Here is a 17810-nt window from a genome sequence, read left to right on the forward strand (position 1 = left end):
CGAAAAATTAAAAATAAATATTATCAAAAAATAAAAAAGGGGGCAAAAAATAAAAGGGGTGCAACACGAGGACTTCCCAGGGGGTCACCCATCCTAGTACTACTCTCGCCCAAGCACGCTTAACTGCGGAGTTCTGATGGGATCCGGTGCATTAGTGCTGGTATGATCGCACGCATGACATGCCCTTCGAAACTACCTTTTATGACAAAGCAGCAGACCTCGACGGCCCGAGACATTCGCGCCGCCGGGGCCGTTCTGGCGTAGGATTCAACGCGCTGGTCCCGCTATGCGGCATGGCACCGCCAGTCTCCAGACTCAGTTTATTTTCGGGGAAAAAAAATTATCCGAAGAGGAAAAGCCAAAAGCCGAAAAATTAAAAATAAATATTATCAAAAAATAAAAAAGCGGGCAAAAAATAAAAGGGGTGCAACACGAGGACTTCCCAGGGGGTCACCCATCCTAGTACTACTCTCGCCCAAGCACGCTTAACTACGGAGTTCTGATGGGATCCGGTGCCTTAGTGCTGGTATGATCGCACCCATGACATGCCCATCGAAACTCCCTTTTATGACAAAGCAGCAGACCTCGACGGCCCGAGACATTCGCGCCGCCGGGGCCGTTCTGGCGTAGGATTCAACGCGCTGGACACGCTATGCGGCATGGCACCGCCAGTCTCCGGACTCAGTTTATTTTCGGGGGAAAAAAATTATCCGAAGAAGAAAAGCCACAAGCCGAAAAATTAAAAATAAATATTATCAAAAAATAAAAAAGCGGGCAAAAAATAAAAGGGGTGCAACACGAGGACTTCCCAGGGGGTCACCCATCCTAGTAGTACTCTCGCCCAAGCACGCTTAACTGCGGAGTTCTGATGGGATCCGGTGCATTAGTGCTGGTATGATCGCACCCATGACATGCCCTTCGAAACTCCCTTTTATGACAAAGCAGCAGACCTCGACGACCCGAGACATTCGCGCCGCCGGGGCCGTTCTGGCATATGATTCAACGCGCGGGTCCCACTATGCGGCATGGCACCGCCAGTCTCCGGACTCAGTTTATTTTCGGGGAAAAAAATTATCCGAAGAGGAAAAGCCAAAAGCCGAAGAATTAAAAATAAATATTATCAAAAAATAAAAAAGCGGGCAAAAAATAAAAGGGGTGCAACACGAGGACTTCCCAGGGGGTCACCCATCCTAGTACTACTCTCGCCCAAGCACGCTTAACTACGGAGTTCTGATGGGATCCGGTGCCTTAGTGCTGGTATGATCGCACCCATGACATGCCCATCGAAACTCCCTTTTATGACAAAGCAGCAGACCTCGACGGCCCGAGACATTCGCGCCGCCGGGGCCGTTCTGGCGTAGGATTCAACGCGCTGGTCACGCTATGCGGCATGGCACCGCCAGTCTCCGGACTCAGTTTATTTTCGGGGGAAAAAAATTATCCGAAGAAGAAAAGCCAAAAGCCGAAAAATTAAAAATAAATATTATCAAAAAATAAAAAAGCGGGCAAAAAATAAAAGGGGTGCAACACGAGGACTTCCCAGGGGGTCACCCATCCTAGCAGTACTCTCGCCCAAGCACGCTTAACTGCGGAGTTCTGATGGGATCCGGTGCATTAGTGCTGGTATGATCGCACCCATGACATGCCCTTCGAAACTCCCTTTTATGACAAAGCAGCAGACCTCGACGGCCCGAGACATTCGCGCCGCCGGGGCCGTTCTGGCATAGGATTCAACGCGCGGGTCCCACTATGCGGCATGGCACCGCCAGTCTCCGGACTCAGTTTATTTTCGGGGAAAAAAATTATCCGAAGAGGAAAAGCCAAAAGCCGAAGAATTAAAAATAAATATTATCAAAAAATAAAAAAGCGGGCAAAAAATAAAAGAGGTGCAACACGAGGACTTCCCAGGGGTCACCCATCCTAGTACTACTCTCGCCCAAGCATGCTTAACTGCGGAGTTCTGATGGGATCCGGTGCATTAGTGCTGGTATGATCGCAACCATGACATGCCCTTCGAAACTCCCCTTTATGACAAAGCAGCAGACCTCGACGGCCCGAGACATTCGCGCCGCCGGGGCCGTTCTGGCGTAGGATTCAACGCGCTGGTCCCGCTATGCGGCATGGCACCGCCAGTCTCCGGACTCAGTTTATTTTCGGGGGAAAAAAATTATCCGAAGAAGAAAACTCAAAAGCCGAAAAATTAAAAATAAATATTATCAAAAAATAAAAAAGGGGGCAAAAAATAAAAGGGGTGCAACACGAGTACTTCCCAGGGGGTCACCCATCCTAGTACTACTCTCGCCCAAGCACGCTTAACTGCGGAGTTCTGATGGGATCCGGTGCATTAGTGCTGGTATGATCGCACGCATGACATGCCCTTCGAAACTACCTTTTATGACAAAGCAGCAGACCTCGACGGCCCGAGACATTCGCGCCGCCGGGGCCGTTCTGGCGTAGGATTCAACGCGCTGGTCCCGCTATGCGGCATGGCACCGCCAGTCTCCGGACTCAGTTTATTTTCGGGGAAAAAAAATTATCCGAAGAGGAAAAGCCAAAAGCCGAAAAATTAAAAATAAATATTATGAAAAAATAAAAAAGCGGGCAAAAAATAAATGGGGTGCAACACGAGGACTTCCCAGGGGGTCACCCATCCTAGTACTACTCTCGCCCAAGCCCGCTTAACTGCGGAGTTCTGATGGGATCCGGTGCATTAGTGCTGGTATGATCGCACCCATGATATGCCCTTCGAAACTCACTTTTATGACAAAGCAGCAGACCTCGACGGCCCGAGACATTCGCGCCGCCGGGGCCGTTCTGGCGTAGGATTCAACGCGCTGCTCCCGCTATGCGGCATGGCACCGCCAGTCTCCGGACTCAGTTTATTTTCGGGGGAAAAAAATTATCCGAAGAGGAAAAGCCAAAAGCCGAAAAATTAAAAATAAATATTATCAAAAAATAAAAAAGCGGGCAAAAAATAAAAGGGGTGCAACACGAGGACTTCCCAGGGGGTCACCCATCCTAGTACTACTCTCGCCCAAGCACGCTTAACTACGGAGTTCTGATGGGATCCGGTGCCTTAGTGCTGGTATGATCGCACCCATGACATGCCCATCGAAACTCCCTTTTATGACAAAGCAGCAGACCTCGACGGCCCGAGACATTCGCGCCGCCGGGGCCGTTCTGGCGTAGGATTCAACGCGCTGGACACGCTATGCGGCATGGCACCGCCAGTCTCCGGACTCAGTTTATTTTCGGGGGAAAAAAATTATCCGAAGAAGAAAAGCCACAAGCCGAAAAATTAAAAATAAATATTATCAAAAAATAAAAAAGCGGGCAAAAAATAAAAGGGGTGCAACACGAGGACTTCCCAGGGGGTCACCCATCCTAGTAGTACTCTCGCCCAAGCACGCTTAACTGCGGAGTTCTGATGGGATCCGGTGCATTAGTGCTGGTATGATCGCACCCATGACATGCCCTTCGAAACTCCCTTTTATGACAAAGCAGCAGACCTCGACGACCCGAGACATTCGCGCCGCCGGGGCCGTTCTGGCATATGATTCAACGCGCGGGTCCCACTATGCGGCATGGCACCGCCAGTCTCCGGACTCAGTTTATTTTCGGGGAAAAAAATTATCCGAAGAGGAAAAGCCAAAAGCCGAAGAATTAAAAATAAATATTATCAAAAAATAAAAAAGCGGGCAAAAAATAAAAGAGGTGCAACACGAGGACTTTCCAGGGGTCACCCATCCTAGTACTACTCTCGCCCAAGCATGCTTAACTGCGGAGTTCTGATGGGATCCGGTGCATTAGTGCTGGTATGATCGCAACCATGACATGCCCTTCGAAACTCCCCTTTATGACAAAGCAGCAGACCTCGACGGCCCGAGACATTCGCGCCGCCGGGGCCGTTCTGGCGTAGGATTCAACGCGCTGGTCCCGCTATGCGGCATGGCACCGCCAGTCTCCGGACTCAGTTTATTTTCGGGGGAAAAAAATTATCCGAAGAAGAAAACTCAAAAGCCGAAAAATTAAAAATAAATATTATCAAAAAATAAAAAAGGGGGCAAAAAATAAAAGGGGTGCAACACGAGGACTTCCCAGGGGGTCACCCATCCTAGTACTACTCTCGCCCAAGCATGCTTAACTGCGGAGTTCTGATGGGATCCGGTGCATTAGTGCTGGTATGATCGCACGCATGACATGCCCTTCGAAACTACCTTTTATGACAAAGCAGCAGACCTTGACGGCCCGAGACATTCGCGCCGCCGGGGCCGTTCTGGCGTAGGATTCAACGCGCTGGTCCCGCTATGCGGCATGGCACCGCCAGTCTCCAGACTCAGTTTATTTTCGGGGAAAAAAAATTATCCGAAGAGGAAAAGCCAAAAGCCGAAAAATTAAAAATAAATATTATCAAAAAATAAAAAAGCGGGCAAAAAATAAAAGGGGTGCAACACGAGGACTTCCCAGGGGGTCACCCATCCTAGTACTACTCTCGCCCAAGCACGCTTAACTACGGAGTTCTGATGGGATCCGGTGCCTTAGTGCTGGTATGATCGCACCCATGACATGCCCATCGAAACTCCCTTTTATGACAAAGCAGCAGACCTCGACGGCCCGAGACATTCGCGCCGCCGGGGCCGTTCTGGCGTAGGATTCAACGCGCTGGTCCCGCTATGCGGCATGGCACCGCCAGTCTCCGGACTCAGTTTATTTTCGGGGAAAAAAAATTATCCGAAGAGGAAAAGCCAAAAGCCGAAAAATTAAAAATAAATATTATGAAAAAATAAAAAAGCGGGCAAAAAATAAATGGGGTGCAACACGAGGACTTCCCAGGGGGTCACCCATCCTAGTACTACTCTCGCCCAAGCTCGCTTAACTGCGGAGTTCTGATGGGATCCGGTGCATTAGTGCTGGTATGATCGCACCCATGATATGCCCTTCGAAACTCCCTTTTATGACAAAGCAGCAGACCTCGACGGCCCGAGACATTCGCGCCGCCGGGGCCGTTCTGGCGTAGGATTCAACGCGCTGCTCCCGCTATGCGGCATGGCACCGCCAGTCTCCGGACTCAGTTTATTTTCGGGGGAAAAAAATTATCCGAAGAGGAAAAGCCAAAAGCCGAAAAATTAAAAATAAATATTATCAAAAAATAAAAAAGCGGGCAAAAAATAAAAGGGGTGCAACACGAGGACTTCCCAGGGGGTCACCCATCCTAGTACTACTCTCGCCCAAGCACGCTTAACTACGGAGTTCTGATGGGATCCGGTGCCTTAGTGCTGGTATGATCGCACCCATGACATGCCCATCGAAACTCCCTTTTATGACAAAGCAGCAGACCTCGACGGCCCGAGACATTCGCGCCGCCGGGGCCGTTCTGGCGTAGGATTCAACGCGCTGGACACGCTATGCGGCATGGCACCGCCAGTCTCCGGACTCAGTTTATTTTCGGGGGAAAAAAATTATCCGAAGAAGAAAAGCCACAAGCCGAAAAATTAAAAATAAATATTATCAAAAAATAAAAAAGCGGGCAAAAAATAAAAGGGGTGCAACACGAGGACTTCCCAGGGGGTCACCCATCCTAGTAGTACTCTCGCCCAAGCACGCTTAACTGCGGAGTTCTGATGGGATCCGGTGCATTAGTGCTGGTATGATCGCACCCATGACATGCCCTTCGAAACTCCCTTTTATGACAAAGCAGCAGACCTCGACGACCCGAGACATTCGCGCCGCCGGGGCCGTTCTGGCATATGATTCAACGCGCGGGTCCCACTATGCGGCATGGCACCGCCAGTCTCCGGACTCAGTTTATTTTCGGGGAAAAAAATTATCCGAAGAGGAAAAGCCAAAAGCCGAAGAATTAAAAATAAATATTATCAAAAAATAAAAAAGCGGGCAAAAAATAAAAGAGGTGCAACACGAGGACTTTCCAGGGGTCACCCATCCTAGTACTACTCTCGCCCAAGCATGCTTAACTGCGGAGTTCTGATGGGATCCGGTGCATTAGTGCTGGTATGATCGCAACCATGACATGCCCTTCGAAACTCCCCTTTATGACAAAGCAGCAGACCTCGACGGCCCGAGACATTCGCGCCGCCGGGGCCGTTCTGGCGTAGGATTCAACGCGCTGGTCCCGCTATGCGGCATGGCACCGCCAGTCTCCGGACTCAGTTTATTTTCGGGGGAAAAAAATTATCCGAAGAAGAAAACTCAAAAGCCGAAAAATTAAAAATAAATATTATCAAAAAATAAAAAAGGGGGCAAAAAATAAAAGGGGTGCAACACGAGGACTTCCCAGGGGGTCACCCATCCTAGTACTACTCTCGCCCAAGCACGCTTAACTGCGGAGTTCTGATGGGATCCGGTGCATTAGTGCTGGTATGATCGCACGCATGACATGCCCTTCGAAACTACCTTTTATGACAAAGCAGCAGACCTCGACGGCCCGAGACATTCGCGCCGCCGGGGCCGTTCTGGCGTAGGATTCAACGCGCTGGTCCCGCTATGCGGCATGGCACCGCCAGTCTCCAGACTCAGTTTATTTTCGGGGAAAAAAAATTATCCGAAGAGGAAAAGCCAAAAGCCGAAGAATTAAAAATAAATATTATCAAAAAATAAAAAAGCGGGCAAAAAATAAAAGAGGTGCAACACGAGGACTTTCCAGGGGTCACCCATCCTAGTACTACTCTCGCCCAAGCATGCTTAACTGCGGAGTTCTGATGGGATCCGGTGCATTAGTGCTGGTATGATCGCAACCATGACATGCCCTTCGAAACTCCCCTTTATGACAAAGCAGCAGACCTCGACGGCCCGAGACATTCGCGCCGCCGGGGCCGTTCTGGCGTAGGATTCAACGCGCTGGTCCCGCTATGCGGCATGGCACCGCCAGTCTCCGGACTCAGTTTATTTTCGGGGGAAAAAAATTATCCGAAGAAGAAAACTCAAAAGCCGAAAAATTAAAAATAAATATTATCAAAAAATAAAAAAGGGGGCAAAAAATAAAAGGGGTGCAACACGAGGACTTCCCAGGGGGTCACCCATCCTAGTACTACTCTCGCCCAAGCACGCTTAACTGCGGAGTTCTGATGGGATCCGGTGCATTAGTGCTGGTATGATCGCACGCATGACATGCCCTTCGAAACTACCTTTTATGACAAAGCAGCAGACCTCGACGGCCCGAGACATTCGCGCCGCCGGGGCCGTTCTGGCGTAGGATTCAACGCGCTGGTCCCGCTATGCGGCATGGCACCGCCAGTCACCAGACTCAGTTTATTTTCGGGGAAAAAAAATTATCCGAAGAGGAAAAGCCAAAAGCCGAAAAATTAAAAATAAATATTATCAAAAAATAAAAAAGCGGGCAAAAAATAAAAGGGGTGCAACACGAGGACTTCCCAGGGGGTCACCCATCCTAGTACTACTCTCGCCCAAGCATGCTTAACTGCGGAGTTCTGATGGGATCCGGTGCATTAGTGCTGGTATGATCGCAACCATGACATGCCCTTCGAAACTCCCCTTTATGACAAAGCAGCAGACCTCGACGGCCCGAGACATTCGCGCCGCCGGGGCCGTTCTGGCGTAGGATTCAACGCGCTGGTCCCGCTATGCGGCATGGCACCGCCAGTCTCCGGACTCAGTTTATTTTCGGGGGAAAAAAATTATCCGAAGAAGAAAACTCAAAAGCCGAAAAATTAAAAATAAATATTATCAAAAAATAAAAAAGGGGGCAAAAAATAAAAGGGGTGCAACACGAGGACTTCCCAGGGGGTCACCCATCCTAGTACTACTCTCGCCCAAGCACGCTTAACTGCGGAGTTCTGATGGGATCCGGTGCATTAGTGCTGGTATGATCGCACGCATGACATGCCCTTCGAAACTACCTTTTATGACAAAGCAGCAGACCTTGACGGCCCGAGACATTCGCGCCGCCGGGGCCGTTCTGGCGTAGGATTCAACGCGCTGGTCCCGCTATGCGGCATGGCACCGCCAGTCTCCAGACTCAGTTTATTTTCGGGGAAAAAAAATTATCCGAAGAGGAAAAGCCAAAAGCCGAAAAATTAAAAATAAATATTATCAAAAAATAAAAAAGCGGGCAAAAAATAAAAGGGGTGCAACACGAGGACTTCCCAGGGGGTCACCCATCCTAGTACTACTCTCGCCCAAGCACGCTTAACTGCGGAGTTCTGATGGGATCCGGTGCCTTAGTGCTGGTATGATCGCACCCATGACATGCCCATCGAAACTCCCTTTTATGACAAAGCAGCAGACCTCGACGGCCCGAGACATTCGCGCCGCCGGGGCCGTTCTGGCGTAGGATTCAACGCGCTGGTCCCGCTATGCGGCATGGCACCGCCAGTCTCCGGACTCAGTTTATTTTCGGGGAAAAAAAATTATCCGAAGAGGAAAAGCCAAAAGCCGAAAAATTAAAAATAAATATTATGAAAAAATAAAAAAGCGGGCAAAAAATAAATGGGGTGCAACACGAGGACTTCCCAGGGGGTCACCCATCCTAGTACTACTCTCGCCCAAGCTCGCTTAACTGCGGAGTTCTGATGGGATCCGGTGCATTAGTGCTGGTATGATCGCACCCATGATATGCCCTTCGAAACTCCCTTTTATGACAAAGCAGCAGACCTCGACGGCCCGAGACATTCGCGCCGCCGGGGCCGTTCTGGCGTAGGATTCAACGCGCTGCTCCCGCTATGCGGCATGGCACCGCCAGTCTCCGGACTCAGTTTATTTTCGGGGGAAAAAAATTATCCGAAGAGGAAAAGCCAAAAGCCGAAAAATTAAAAATAAATATTATCAAAAAATAAAAAAGCGGGCAAAAAATAAAAGGGGTGCAACACGAGGACTTCCCAGGGGGTCACCCATCCTAGTACTACTCTCGCCCAAGCACGCTTAACTACGGAGTTCTGATGGGATCCGGTGCCTTAGTGCTGGTATGATCGCACCCATGACATGCCCATCGAAACTCCCTTTTATGACAAAGCAGCAGACCTCGACGGCCCGAGACATTCGCGCCGCCGGGGCCGTTCTGGCGTAGGATTCAACGCGCTGGACACGCTATGCGGCATGGCACCGCCAGTCTCCGGACTCAGTTTATTTTCGGGGGAAAAAAATTATCCGAAGAAGAAAAGCCACAAGCCGAAAAATTAAAAATAAATATTATCAAAAAATAAAAAAGCGGGCAAAAAATAAAAGGGGTGCAACACGAGGACTTCCCAGGGGGTCACCCATCCTAGTAGTACTCTCGCCCAAGCACGCTTAACTGCGGAGTTCTGATGGGATCCGGTGCATTAGTGCTGGTATGATCGCACCCATGACATGCCCTTCGAAACTCCCTTTTATGACAAAGCAGCAGACCTCGACGACCCGAGACATTCGTGCCGCCGGGGCCGTTCTGGCATATGATTCAACGCGCGGGTCCCACTATGCGGCATGGCACCGCCAGTCTCCGGACTCAGTTTATTTTCGGGGAAAAAAATTATCCGAAGAGGAAAAGCCAAAAGCCGAAGAATTAAAAATAAATATTATCAAAAAATAAAAAAGCGGGCAAAAAATAAAAGAGGTGCAACACGAGGACTTTCCAGGGGTCACCCATCCTAGTACTACTCTCGCCCAAGCATGCTTAACTGCGGAGTTCTGATGGGATCCGGTGCATTAGTGCTGGTATGATCGCAACCATGACATGCCCTTCGAAACTCCCCTTTATGACAAAGCAGCAGACCTCGACGGCCCGAGACATTCGCGCCGCCGGGGCCGTTCTGGCGTAGGATTCAACGCGCTGGTCCCGCTATGCGGCATGGCACCGCCAGTCTCCGGACTCAGTTTATTTTCGGGGGAAAAAAATTATCCGAAGAAGAAAACTCAAAAGCCGAAAAATTAAAAATAAATATTATCAAAAAATAAAAAAGGGGGCAAAAAATAAAAGGGGTGCAACACGAGGACTTCCCAGGGGGTCACCCATCCTAGTACTACTCTCGCCCAAGCACGCTTAACTGCGGAGTTCTGATGGGATCCGGTGCATTAGTGCTGGTATGATCGCACGCATGACATGCCCTTCGAAACTACCTTTTATGACAAAGCAGCAGACCTCGACGGCCCGAGACATTCGCGCCGCCGGGGCCGTTCTGGCGTAGGATTCAACGCGCTGGTCCCGCTATGCGGCATGGCACCGCCAGTCTCCAGACTCAGTTTATTTTCGGGGAAAAAAAATTATCCGAAGAGGAAAAGCCAAAAGCCGAAGAATTAAAAATAAATATTATCAAAAAATAAAAAAGCGGGCAAAAAATAAAAGAGGTGCAACACGAGGACTTTCCAGGGGTCACCCATCCTAGTACTACTCTCGCCCAAGCATGCTTAACTGCGGAGTTCTGATGGGATCCGGTGCATTAGTGCTGGTATGATCGCAACCATGACATGCCCTTCGAAACTCCCCTTTATGACAAAGCAGCAGACCTCGACGGCCCGAGACATTCGCGCCGCCGGGGCCGTTCTGGCGTAGGATTCAACGCGCTGGTCCCGCTATGCGGCATGGCACCGCCAGTCTCCGGACTCAGTTTATTTTCGGGGGAAAAAAATTATCCGAAGAAGAAAACTCAAAAGCCGAAAAATTAAAAATAAATATTATCAAAAAATAAAAAAGGGGGCAAAAAATAAAAGGGGTGCAACACGAGGACTTCCCAGGGGGTCACCCATCCTAGTACTACTCTCGCCCAAGCACGCTTAACTGCGGAGTTCTGATGGGATCCGGTGCATTAGTGCTGGTATGATCGCACGCATGACATGCCCTTCGAAACTACCTTTTATGACAAAGCAGCAGACCTCGACGGCCCGAGACATTCGCGCCGCCGGGGCCGTTCTGGCGTAGGATTCAACGCGCTGGTCCCGCTATGCGGCATGGCACCGCCAGTCACCAGACTCAGTTTATTTTCGGGGAAAAAAAATTATCCGAAGAGGAAAAGCCAAAAGCCGAAAAATTAAAAATAAATATTATCAAAAAATAAAAAAGCGGGCAAAAAATAAAAGGGGTGCAACACGAGGACTTCCCAGGGGGTCACCCATCCTAGTACTACTCTCGCCCAAGCACGCTTAACTACGGAGTTCTGATGGGATCCGGTGCCTTAGTGCTGGTATGATCGCACCCATGACATGCCCATCGAAACTCCCTTTTATGACAAAGCAGCAGACCTCGACGGCCCGAGACATTCGCGCCGCCGGGGCCGTTCTGGCGTAGGATTCAACGCGCTGGTCACGCTATGCGGCATGGCACCGCCAGTCTCCGGACTCAGTTTATTTTCGGGGGAAAAAAATTATCCGAAGAAGAAAAGCCAAAAGCCGAAAAATTAAAAATAAATATTATCAAAAAATAAAAAAGCGGGCAAAAAATAAAAGGGGTGCAACACGAGGACTTCCCAGGGGGTCACCCATCCTAGCAGTACTCTCGCCCAAGCACGCTTAACTGCGGAGTTCTGATGGGATCCGGTGCATTAGTGCTGGTATGATCGCACCCATGACATGCCCTTCGAAACTCCCTTTTATGACAAAGCAGCAGACCTCGACGGCCCGAGACATTCGCGCCGCCGGGGCCGTTCTGGCATAGGATTCAACGCGCGGGTCCCACTATGCGGCATGGCACCGCCAGTCTCCGGACTCAGTTTATTTTCGGGGAAAAAAATTATCCGAAGAGGAAAAGCCAAAAGCCGAAGAATTAAAAATAAATATTATCAAAAAATAAAAAAGCGGGCAAAAAATAAAAGAGGTGCAACACGAGGACTTCCCAGGGGTCACCCATCCTAGTACTACTCTCGCCCAAGCATGCTTAACTGCGGAGTTCTGATGGGATCCGGTGCATTAGTGCTGGTATGATCGCAACCATGACATGCCCTTCGAAACTCCCCTTTATGACAAAGCAGCAGACCTCGACGGCCCGAGACATTCGCGCCGCCGGGGCCGTTCTGGCGTAGGATTCAACGCGCTGGTCCCGCTATGCGGCATGGCACCGCCAGTCTCCGGACTCAGTTTATTTTCGGGGGAAAAAAATTATCCGAAGAGAAAAAGCCAAAAGCCGAAAAATTAAAAATAAATATTATCGAAAAATAAAAAAGCGGGCAAAAAATAAAAGGGGTGCAACACGAGGACTTCCCAGGGGGTCACCCATCCTAGTACTACTCTCGCCCAAACACGCTTAACTGCGGAGTTCTGATGGGATCCGGTGCATTAGTGCTGGTATGATCGCACCCATGACTCGCCCATCGAAACTCCCTTTTATGACAAAGCAGCAGACCTCGACGGCCTGAGACATTCGCGCCGCCGGGGCCGTTCTGGCGTAGGATTCAACGCGCTGGTCCCGCTATGCGGCATGGCACCGCCAGTCTCCGGACTCAGTTTATTTTCGGGGGAAAAAAATTATCCGAAGAGGAAAAGCCAAAAGCCGAAAAATTAAAAATAAATATTAAAAATAAAAAAGCGGGCAAAAAATAAAAGGGGTGCAACACGAGGACTTCCCAGGGGGTCACCCATCCTAGTACTACTCTCGCCCAAGCACGCTTAACTGCGGAGTTCTGATGGGATCCGGTGCATTAGTGCTGGTATGATCGCACCCATGACATGCCCATCGAAACTCCCTTTTATGACAAAGCAGCAGACCTCGACGGCCCGAGACATTCGCGCCGCCGGGGCCGTTCTGGCGTAGGATTCAACGCGCTGGTCCCGCTATGCGGCATAGCACCGCCAGTCTCCGGACTCAGTTTATTTTCGGGGGAAAAAAATTATCCGAAGAGGAAAAGCCAAAAGCCGAAAAATTAAAAATAAATATTATCAAAAAATAAAAAAACGGGCAAAAAATAAAAGGGGTGCAACACGAGGACTTCCCAGGGGGTCACCCATCCTAGTACTACTCTCGCCCATGCACGCTTAACTACGGAGTTCTGATGGGATCCGGTGCCTTAGTGCTGGTATGATCGCACCCATGACATGCCCATCGAAACTCCCTTTTATGACAAAGCAGCAGACCTCGACGGCCCGAGACATTCGCGCCGCCGGGGCCGTTCTGGCGTAGGATTCAACGCGCTGGTCACGCTATGCGGCATGGCACCGCCAGTCTCCGGACTCAGTTTATTTTCGGGGGAAAAAAATTATCCGAAGAAGAAAAGCCAAAAGCCGAAAAATTAAAAATAAATATTATCAAAAAATAAAAAAGCGGGCAAAAAATAAAAGGGGTGCAACACGAGGACTTCCCAGGGGGTCACCCATCCTAGCAGTACTCTCGCCCAAGCACGCTTAACTGCGGAGTTCTGATGGGATCCGGTGCATTAGTGCTGGTATGATCGCACCCATGACATGCCCTTCGAAACTCCCTTTTATGACAAAGCAGCAGACCTCGACGGCCCGAGACATTCGCGCCGCCGGGGCCGTTCTGGCATAGGATTCAACGCGCGGGTCCCACTATGCGGCATGGCACCGCCAGTCTCCGGACTCAGTTTATTTTCGGGGAAAAAAATTATCCGAAGAGGAAAAGCCAAAAGCCGAAGAATTAAAAATAAATATTATCAAAAAATAAAAAAGCGGGCAAAAAATAAAAGAGGTGCAACACGAGGACTTCCCAGGGGTCACCCATCCTAGTACTACTCTCGCCCAAGCATGCTTAACTGCGGAGTTCTGATGGGATCCGGTGCATTAGTGCTGGTATGATCGCAACCATGACATGCCCTTCGAAACTCCCCTTTATGACAAAGCAGCAGACCTCGACGGCCCGAGACATTCGCGCCGCCGGGGCCGTTCTGGCGTAGGATTCAACGCGCTGGTCCCGCTATGCGGCATGGCACCGCCAGTCTCCGGACTCAGTTTATTTTCGGGGGAAAAAAATTATCCGAAGAAGAAAACTCAAAAGCCGAAAAATTAAAAATAAATATTATCAAAAAATAAAAAAGGGGGCAAAAAATAAAAGGGGTGCAACACGAGTACTTCCCAGGGGGTCACCCATCCTAGTACTACTCTCGCCCAAGCACGCTTAACTGCGGAGTTCTGATGGGATCCGGTGCATTAGTGCTGGTATGATCGCACGCATGACATGCCCTTCGAAACTACCTTTTATGACAAAGCAGCAGACCTCGACGGCCCGAGACATTCGCGCCGCCGGGGCCGTTCTGGCGTAGGATTCAACGCGCTGGTCCCGCTATGCGGCATGGCACCGCCAGTCTCCGGACTCAGTTTATTTTCGGGGAAAAAAAATTATCCGAAGAGGAAAAGCCAAAAGCCGAAAAATTAAAAATAAATATTATGAAAAAATAAAAAAGCGGGCAAAAAATAAATGGGGTGCAACACGAGGACTTCCCAGGGGGTCACCCATCCTAGTACTACTCTCGCCCAAGCCCGCTTAACTGCGGAGTTCTGATGGGATCCGGTGCATTAGTGCTGGTATGATCGCACCCATGATATGCCCTTCGAAACTCCCTTTTATGACAAAGCAGCAGACCTCGACGGCCCGAGACATTCGCGCCGCCGGGGCCGTTCTGGCGTAGGATTCAACGCGCTGCTCCCGCTATGCGGCATGGCACCGCCAGTCTCCGGACTCAGTTTATTTTCGGGGGAAAAAAATTATCCGAAGAGGAAAAGCCAAAAGCCGAAAAATTAAAAATAAATATTATCAAAAAATAAAAAAGCGGGCAAAAAATAAAAGGGGTGCAACACGAGGACTTCCCAGGGGGTCACCCATCCTAGTACTACTCTCGCCCAAGCACGCTTAACTACGGAGTTCTGATGGGATCCGGTGCCTTAGTGCTGGTATGATCGCACCCATGACATGCCCATCGAAACTCCCTTTTATGACAAAGCAGCAGACCTCGACGGCCCGAGACATTCGCGCCGCCGGGGCCGTTCTGGCGTAGGATTCAACGCGCTGGACACGCTATGCGGCATGGCACCGCCAGTCTCCGGACTCAGTTTATTTTCGGGGGAAAAAAATTATCCGAAGAAGAAAAGCCACAAGCCGAAAAATTAAAAATAAATATTATCAAAAAATAAAAAAGCGGGCAAAAAATAAAAGGGGTGCAACACGAGGACTTCCCAGGGGGTCACCCATCCTAGTAGTACTCTCGCCCAAGCACGCTTAACTGCGGAGTTCTGATGGGATCCGGTGCATTAGTGCTGGTATGATCGCACCCATGACATGCCCTTCGAAACTCCCTTTTATGACAAAGCAGCAGACCTCGACGACCCGAGACATTCGCGCCGCCGGGGCCGTTCTGGCATATGATTCAACGCGCGGGTCCCACTATGCGGCATGGCACCGCCAGTCTCCGGACTCAGTTTATTTTCGGAGAAAAAAATTATCCGAAGAGGAAAAGCCAAAAGCCGAAGAATTAAAAATAAATATTATCAAAAAATAAAAAAGCGGGCAAAAAATAAAAGAGGTGCAACACGAGGACTTTCCAGGGGTCACCCATCCTAGTACTACTCTCGCCCAAGCATGCTTAACTGCGGAGTTCTGATGGGATCCGGTGCATTAGTGCTGGTATGATCGCAACCATGACATGCCCTTCGAAACTCCCCTTTATGACAAAGCAGCAGACCTCGACGGCCCGAGACATTCGCGCAGCCGGGGCCGTTCTGGCGTAGGATTCAACGCGCTGGTCCCGCTATGCGGCATGGCACCGCCAGTCTCCGGACTCAGTTTATTTTCGGGGGAAAAAAATTATCCGAAGAAGAAAACTCAAAAGCTGAAAAATTAAAAATAAATATTATCAAAAAATAAAAAAGGGGGCAAAAAATAAAAGGGGTGCAACACGAGGACTTCCCAGGGGGTCACCCATCCTAGTACTACTCTCGCCCAAGCACGCTTAACTGCGGAGTTCTGATGGGATCCGGTGCATTAGTGCTGGTATGATCGCACGCATGACATGCCCTTCGAAACTACCTTTTATGACAAAGCAGCAGACCTCGACGGCCCGAGACATTCGCGCCGCCGGGGCCGTTCTGGCGTAGGATTCAACGCGCTGGTCCCGCTATGCGGCATGGCACCGCCAGTCTCCAGACTCAGTTTATTTTCGGGGAAAAAAAATTATCCGAAGAGGAAAAGCCAAAAGCCGAAAAATTAAAAATAAATATTATCAAAAAATAAAAAAGCGGGCAAAAAATAAAAGGGGTGCAACACGAGGACTTCCCAGGGGGTCACCCATCCTAGTACTACTCTCGCCCAAGCACGCTTAACTACGGAGTTCTGATGGGATCCGGTGCCTTAGTGCTGGTATGATCGCACCCATGACATGCCCATCAAAACTCCCTTTTATGACAAAGCAGCAGACCTCGACGGCCCGAGACATTCGCGCCGCCGGGGCCGTTCTGGCGTAGGATTCAACGCGCTGGTCACGCTATGCGGCATGGCACCGCCAGTCTCCGGACTCAGTTTATTTTCGGGGGAAAAAAATTATCCGAAGAAGAAAAGCCAAAAGCCAAAAAATTAAAAATAAATATTATCAAAAAATAAAAAAGCGGGCAAAAAATAAAAGGGGTGCAACACGAGGACTTCCCAGGGGGTCACCCATCCTAGTAGTACTCTCGCCCAAGCACGCTTAACTGCGGAGTTCTGATGGGATCCGGTGCATTAGTGCTGGTATGATCGCACCCATGACATGCCCTTCGAAACTCCCTTTTATGACAAAGCAGCAGACCTCGACGGCCCGAGACATTCGCGCCGCCGGGGCCGTTCTGGCGTAGGATTCAACGCGCTGGTCCCGCTATGCGGCATGGCACCGCCAGTCTCCGGACTCAGTTTATTTTCGGGGGAAAAAAATTATCCGAAGAGGAAAAGCCAAAAGCCGAAAAATTAAAAATAAATATTAAAAATAAAAAAGCGGGCAAAAAATAAAAGGGGTGCAACACGAGGACTTCCCAGGGGGTCACCCATCCTAGTACTACTCTCGCCCAAGCACGCTTAACTGCGGAGTTCTGATGGGATCCGGTGCATTAGTGCTGGTATGATCGCACCCATGACATGCCCATCGAAACTCCCTTTTATGACAAAGCAGCAGACCTCGACGGCCCGAGACATTCGCGCCGCCGGGGCCGTTCTGGCGTAGGATTCAACGCGCTGGTCCCGCTATGCGGCATAGCACCGCCAGTCTCCGGACTCAGTTTATTTTCGGGGGAAAAAAATTATCCGAAGAGGAAAAGCCAAAAGCCGAAAAATTAAAAATAAATATTATCAAAAAATAAAAAAGCGGGCAAAAAATAAAAGGGGTGCAACACGAGGACTTCCCAGGGGGTCACCCATCCTAGTACTACTCTCGCCCATGCACGCTTAACTACGGAGTTCTGATGGGATCCGGTGCCTTAGTGCTGGCATAATCGCACCCATGACATGCCCATCGAAACTCCCTTTTATGACAAAGCAGCAGACCTCGACGGCCCGAGACATTCGCGCCGCCGGGGCCGTTCTGGCGTAGGATTCAACGCGCTGGTCACGCTATGCGGCATGGCACCGCCAGTCTCCGGACTCAGTTTATTTTCGGGGGAAAAAAATTATCCGAAGAAGAAAAGCCAAAAGCTGAAAAATTAAAAATAAATATTATCAAAAAATAAAAAAGCGGGCAAAAAATAAAAGGGGTGCAACACGAGGACTTCCCAGGGGGTCACCCATCCTAGCAGTACTCTCGCCCAAGCACGCTTAACTGCGGAGTTCTGATGGGATCCGGTGCATTAGTGCTGGTATGATCGCACCCATGACATGCCCTTCGAAACTCCCTTTTATGACAAAGCAGCAGACCTCGACGGCCCGAGACATTCGCGCCGCCGGGGCCGTTCTGGCATAGGAT

At 49.9% G+C, this 17810-nt stretch overlaps 40 non-coding genes and 9 pseudogenes across 40 annotated transcripts; all 49 read right to left on the reverse strand.

Moving 5' to 3' along the window:
* Positions 1–55: 55 nt before the first annotated feature.
* On the reverse strand, positions 56–174 carry LOC149767119 (5S ribosomal RNA). The gene has a single exon (XR_016402664.1). It is a non-coding gene; the product is annotated as a 5S ribosomal RNA (ribosomal RNA).
* Positions 175–421: 247 nt separating this feature from the next.
* On the reverse strand, positions 422–540 carry LOC149767120 (5S ribosomal RNA). The gene has a single exon (XR_016400743.1). It is a non-coding gene; the product is annotated as a 5S ribosomal RNA (ribosomal RNA).
* Positions 541–787: 247 nt separating this feature from the next.
* Positions 788–906, reverse strand: LOC149767121 (5S ribosomal RNA). Its single transcript, XR_016404131.1, has one exon. It is a non-coding gene; the product is annotated as a 5S ribosomal RNA (ribosomal RNA).
* Positions 907–1152: 246 nt separating this feature from the next.
* Positions 1153–1271, reverse strand: LOC149767122 (5S ribosomal RNA). Its single transcript, XR_016400744.1, has one exon. It is a non-coding gene; the product is annotated as a 5S ribosomal RNA (ribosomal RNA).
* Positions 1272–1518: 247 nt separating this feature from the next.
* Positions 1519–1637, reverse strand: LOC149767123 (5S ribosomal RNA). The gene has a single exon (XR_016407593.1). It is a non-coding gene; the product is annotated as a 5S ribosomal RNA (ribosomal RNA).
* A 246-nt stretch (positions 1638–1883) lies between these two features.
* On the reverse strand, positions 1884–2001 carry LOC149767124 (5S ribosomal RNA; annotated as a pseudogene).
* A 247-nt stretch (positions 2002–2248) lies between these two features.
* Positions 2249–2367, reverse strand: LOC149767125 (5S ribosomal RNA). The gene has a single exon (XR_016403583.1). It is a non-coding gene; the product is annotated as a 5S ribosomal RNA (ribosomal RNA).
* Positions 2368–2614: 247 nt separating this feature from the next.
* Positions 2615–2733, reverse strand: LOC149767126 (5S ribosomal RNA). The gene has a single exon (XR_016402917.1). It is a non-coding gene; the product is annotated as a 5S ribosomal RNA (ribosomal RNA).
* A 247-nt stretch (positions 2734–2980) lies between these two features.
* Positions 2981–3099, reverse strand: LOC149767127 (5S ribosomal RNA). The gene has a single exon (XR_016400745.1). It is a non-coding gene; the product is annotated as a 5S ribosomal RNA (ribosomal RNA).
* A 247-nt stretch (positions 3100–3346) lies between these two features.
* On the reverse strand, positions 3347–3465 carry LOC149767128 (5S ribosomal RNA). Its single transcript, XR_016404133.1, has one exon. It is a non-coding gene; the product is annotated as a 5S ribosomal RNA (ribosomal RNA).
* A 246-nt stretch (positions 3466–3711) lies between these two features.
* Positions 3712–3829, reverse strand: LOC149767129 (5S ribosomal RNA; annotated as a pseudogene).
* A 247-nt stretch (positions 3830–4076) lies between these two features.
* On the reverse strand, positions 4077–4195 carry LOC149767130 (5S ribosomal RNA). Its single transcript, XR_016405662.1, has one exon. It is a non-coding gene; the product is annotated as a 5S ribosomal RNA (ribosomal RNA).
* Positions 4196–4442: 247 nt separating this feature from the next.
* Positions 4443–4561, reverse strand: LOC149767131 (5S ribosomal RNA). Its single transcript, XR_016400746.1, has one exon. It is a non-coding gene; the product is annotated as a 5S ribosomal RNA (ribosomal RNA).
* A 247-nt stretch (positions 4562–4808) lies between these two features.
* On the reverse strand, positions 4809–4927 carry LOC149767132 (5S ribosomal RNA). The gene has a single exon (XR_016402714.1). It is a non-coding gene; the product is annotated as a 5S ribosomal RNA (ribosomal RNA).
* Positions 4928–5174: 247 nt separating this feature from the next.
* LOC149767133 (5S ribosomal RNA) lies at positions 5175–5293 on the reverse strand. Its single transcript, XR_016400747.1, has one exon. It is a non-coding gene; the product is annotated as a 5S ribosomal RNA (ribosomal RNA).
* A 247-nt stretch (positions 5294–5540) lies between these two features.
* On the reverse strand, positions 5541–5659 carry LOC149767134 (5S ribosomal RNA). Its single transcript, XR_016404134.1, has one exon. It is a non-coding gene; the product is annotated as a 5S ribosomal RNA (ribosomal RNA).
* Positions 5660–5905: 246 nt separating this feature from the next.
* Positions 5906–6023, reverse strand: LOC149767135 (5S ribosomal RNA; annotated as a pseudogene).
* Positions 6024–6270: 247 nt separating this feature from the next.
* On the reverse strand, positions 6271–6389 carry LOC149767136 (5S ribosomal RNA). Its single transcript, XR_016402665.1, has one exon. It is a non-coding gene; the product is annotated as a 5S ribosomal RNA (ribosomal RNA).
* Positions 6390–6636: 247 nt separating this feature from the next.
* LOC149767137 (5S ribosomal RNA) lies at positions 6637–6754 on the reverse strand (annotated as a pseudogene).
* A 247-nt stretch (positions 6755–7001) lies between these two features.
* LOC149767138 (5S ribosomal RNA) lies at positions 7002–7120 on the reverse strand. The gene has a single exon (XR_016402666.1). It is a non-coding gene; the product is annotated as a 5S ribosomal RNA (ribosomal RNA).
* Positions 7121–7367: 247 nt separating this feature from the next.
* On the reverse strand, positions 7368–7486 carry LOC149767139 (5S ribosomal RNA). Its single transcript, XR_016405332.1, has one exon. It is a non-coding gene; the product is annotated as a 5S ribosomal RNA (ribosomal RNA).
* Positions 7487–7733: 247 nt separating this feature from the next.
* On the reverse strand, positions 7734–7852 carry LOC149767140 (5S ribosomal RNA). Its single transcript, XR_016402667.1, has one exon. It is a non-coding gene; the product is annotated as a 5S ribosomal RNA (ribosomal RNA).
* A 247-nt stretch (positions 7853–8099) lies between these two features.
* On the reverse strand, positions 8100–8218 carry LOC149767141 (5S ribosomal RNA). Its single transcript, XR_016400603.1, has one exon. It is a non-coding gene; the product is annotated as a 5S ribosomal RNA (ribosomal RNA).
* A 247-nt stretch (positions 8219–8465) lies between these two features.
* LOC149767142 (5S ribosomal RNA) lies at positions 8466–8584 on the reverse strand. Its single transcript, XR_016402715.1, has one exon. It is a non-coding gene; the product is annotated as a 5S ribosomal RNA (ribosomal RNA).
* A 247-nt stretch (positions 8585–8831) lies between these two features.
* On the reverse strand, positions 8832–8950 carry LOC149767143 (5S ribosomal RNA). The gene has a single exon (XR_016400748.1). It is a non-coding gene; the product is annotated as a 5S ribosomal RNA (ribosomal RNA).
* Positions 8951–9197: 247 nt separating this feature from the next.
* On the reverse strand, positions 9198–9316 carry LOC149767144 (5S ribosomal RNA). The gene has a single exon (XR_016404135.1). It is a non-coding gene; the product is annotated as a 5S ribosomal RNA (ribosomal RNA).
* A 246-nt stretch (positions 9317–9562) lies between these two features.
* LOC149767145 (5S ribosomal RNA) lies at positions 9563–9680 on the reverse strand (annotated as a pseudogene).
* Positions 9681–9927: 247 nt separating this feature from the next.
* LOC149767146 (5S ribosomal RNA) lies at positions 9928–10046 on the reverse strand. Its single transcript, XR_016402668.1, has one exon. It is a non-coding gene; the product is annotated as a 5S ribosomal RNA (ribosomal RNA).
* A 247-nt stretch (positions 10047–10293) lies between these two features.
* LOC149767147 (5S ribosomal RNA) lies at positions 10294–10411 on the reverse strand (annotated as a pseudogene).
* A 247-nt stretch (positions 10412–10658) lies between these two features.
* Positions 10659–10777, reverse strand: LOC149767148 (5S ribosomal RNA). The gene has a single exon (XR_016402669.1). It is a non-coding gene; the product is annotated as a 5S ribosomal RNA (ribosomal RNA).
* Positions 10778–11024: 247 nt separating this feature from the next.
* LOC149767149 (5S ribosomal RNA) lies at positions 11025–11143 on the reverse strand. The gene has a single exon (XR_016400749.1). It is a non-coding gene; the product is annotated as a 5S ribosomal RNA (ribosomal RNA).
* Positions 11144–11390: 247 nt separating this feature from the next.
* Positions 11391–11509, reverse strand: LOC149767150 (5S ribosomal RNA). The gene has a single exon (XR_016407595.1). It is a non-coding gene; the product is annotated as a 5S ribosomal RNA (ribosomal RNA).
* Positions 11510–11755: 246 nt separating this feature from the next.
* LOC149767151 (5S ribosomal RNA) lies at positions 11756–11873 on the reverse strand (annotated as a pseudogene).
* A 247-nt stretch (positions 11874–12120) lies between these two features.
* On the reverse strand, positions 12121–12239 carry LOC149767152 (5S ribosomal RNA). Its single transcript, XR_016401115.1, has one exon. It is a non-coding gene; the product is annotated as a 5S ribosomal RNA (ribosomal RNA).
* Positions 12240–12482: 243 nt separating this feature from the next.
* LOC149767153 (5S ribosomal RNA) lies at positions 12483–12601 on the reverse strand. The gene has a single exon (XR_016411640.1). It is a non-coding gene; the product is annotated as a 5S ribosomal RNA (ribosomal RNA).
* A 247-nt stretch (positions 12602–12848) lies between these two features.
* Positions 12849–12967, reverse strand: LOC149767154 (5S ribosomal RNA). Its single transcript, XR_016401891.1, has one exon. It is a non-coding gene; the product is annotated as a 5S ribosomal RNA (ribosomal RNA).
* Positions 12968–13214: 247 nt separating this feature from the next.
* LOC149767155 (5S ribosomal RNA) lies at positions 13215–13333 on the reverse strand. Its single transcript, XR_016407596.1, has one exon. It is a non-coding gene; the product is annotated as a 5S ribosomal RNA (ribosomal RNA).
* Positions 13334–13579: 246 nt separating this feature from the next.
* Positions 13580–13697, reverse strand: LOC149767156 (5S ribosomal RNA; annotated as a pseudogene).
* A 247-nt stretch (positions 13698–13944) lies between these two features.
* On the reverse strand, positions 13945–14063 carry LOC149767157 (5S ribosomal RNA). Its single transcript, XR_016403584.1, has one exon. It is a non-coding gene; the product is annotated as a 5S ribosomal RNA (ribosomal RNA).
* A 247-nt stretch (positions 14064–14310) lies between these two features.
* On the reverse strand, positions 14311–14429 carry LOC149767158 (5S ribosomal RNA). Its single transcript, XR_016402918.1, has one exon. It is a non-coding gene; the product is annotated as a 5S ribosomal RNA (ribosomal RNA).
* Positions 14430–14676: 247 nt separating this feature from the next.
* Positions 14677–14795, reverse strand: LOC149767159 (5S ribosomal RNA). Its single transcript, XR_016400750.1, has one exon. It is a non-coding gene; the product is annotated as a 5S ribosomal RNA (ribosomal RNA).
* Positions 14796–15042: 247 nt separating this feature from the next.
* On the reverse strand, positions 15043–15161 carry LOC149767160 (5S ribosomal RNA). Its single transcript, XR_016404136.1, has one exon. It is a non-coding gene; the product is annotated as a 5S ribosomal RNA (ribosomal RNA).
* A 246-nt stretch (positions 15162–15407) lies between these two features.
* On the reverse strand, positions 15408–15525 carry LOC149767161 (5S ribosomal RNA; annotated as a pseudogene).
* Positions 15526–15772: 247 nt separating this feature from the next.
* LOC149767162 (5S ribosomal RNA) lies at positions 15773–15891 on the reverse strand. The gene has a single exon (XR_016402670.1). It is a non-coding gene; the product is annotated as a 5S ribosomal RNA (ribosomal RNA).
* A 247-nt stretch (positions 15892–16138) lies between these two features.
* Positions 16139–16257, reverse strand: LOC149767163 (5S ribosomal RNA). Its single transcript, XR_016400751.1, has one exon. It is a non-coding gene; the product is annotated as a 5S ribosomal RNA (ribosomal RNA).
* A 247-nt stretch (positions 16258–16504) lies between these two features.
* Positions 16505–16623, reverse strand: LOC149767164 (5S ribosomal RNA). The gene has a single exon (XR_016404137.1). It is a non-coding gene; the product is annotated as a 5S ribosomal RNA (ribosomal RNA).
* Positions 16624–16866: 243 nt separating this feature from the next.
* On the reverse strand, positions 16867–16985 carry LOC149767165 (5S ribosomal RNA). The gene has a single exon (XR_016411641.1). It is a non-coding gene; the product is annotated as a 5S ribosomal RNA (ribosomal RNA).
* A 247-nt stretch (positions 16986–17232) lies between these two features.
* On the reverse strand, positions 17233–17351 carry LOC149767166 (5S ribosomal RNA). Its single transcript, XR_016405323.1, has one exon. It is a non-coding gene; the product is annotated as a 5S ribosomal RNA (ribosomal RNA).
* Positions 17352–17598: 247 nt separating this feature from the next.
* On the reverse strand, positions 17599–17717 carry LOC149767167 (5S ribosomal RNA). The gene has a single exon (XR_016407597.1). It is a non-coding gene; the product is annotated as a 5S ribosomal RNA (ribosomal RNA).
* Positions 17718–17810: the final 93 nt, after the last annotated feature.

Source organism: Phoenix dactylifera, chromosome 4, assembly GCF_051530095.1.
Source record: "Phoenix dactylifera cultivar Ajwa chromosome 4, Ajwa_hap1_PhDact_Kaust_v1.1, whole genome shotgun sequence".
Classification (NCBI taxonomy): Eukaryota; Viridiplantae; Streptophyta; class Magnoliopsida; order Arecales; family Arecaceae; genus Phoenix; species Phoenix dactylifera.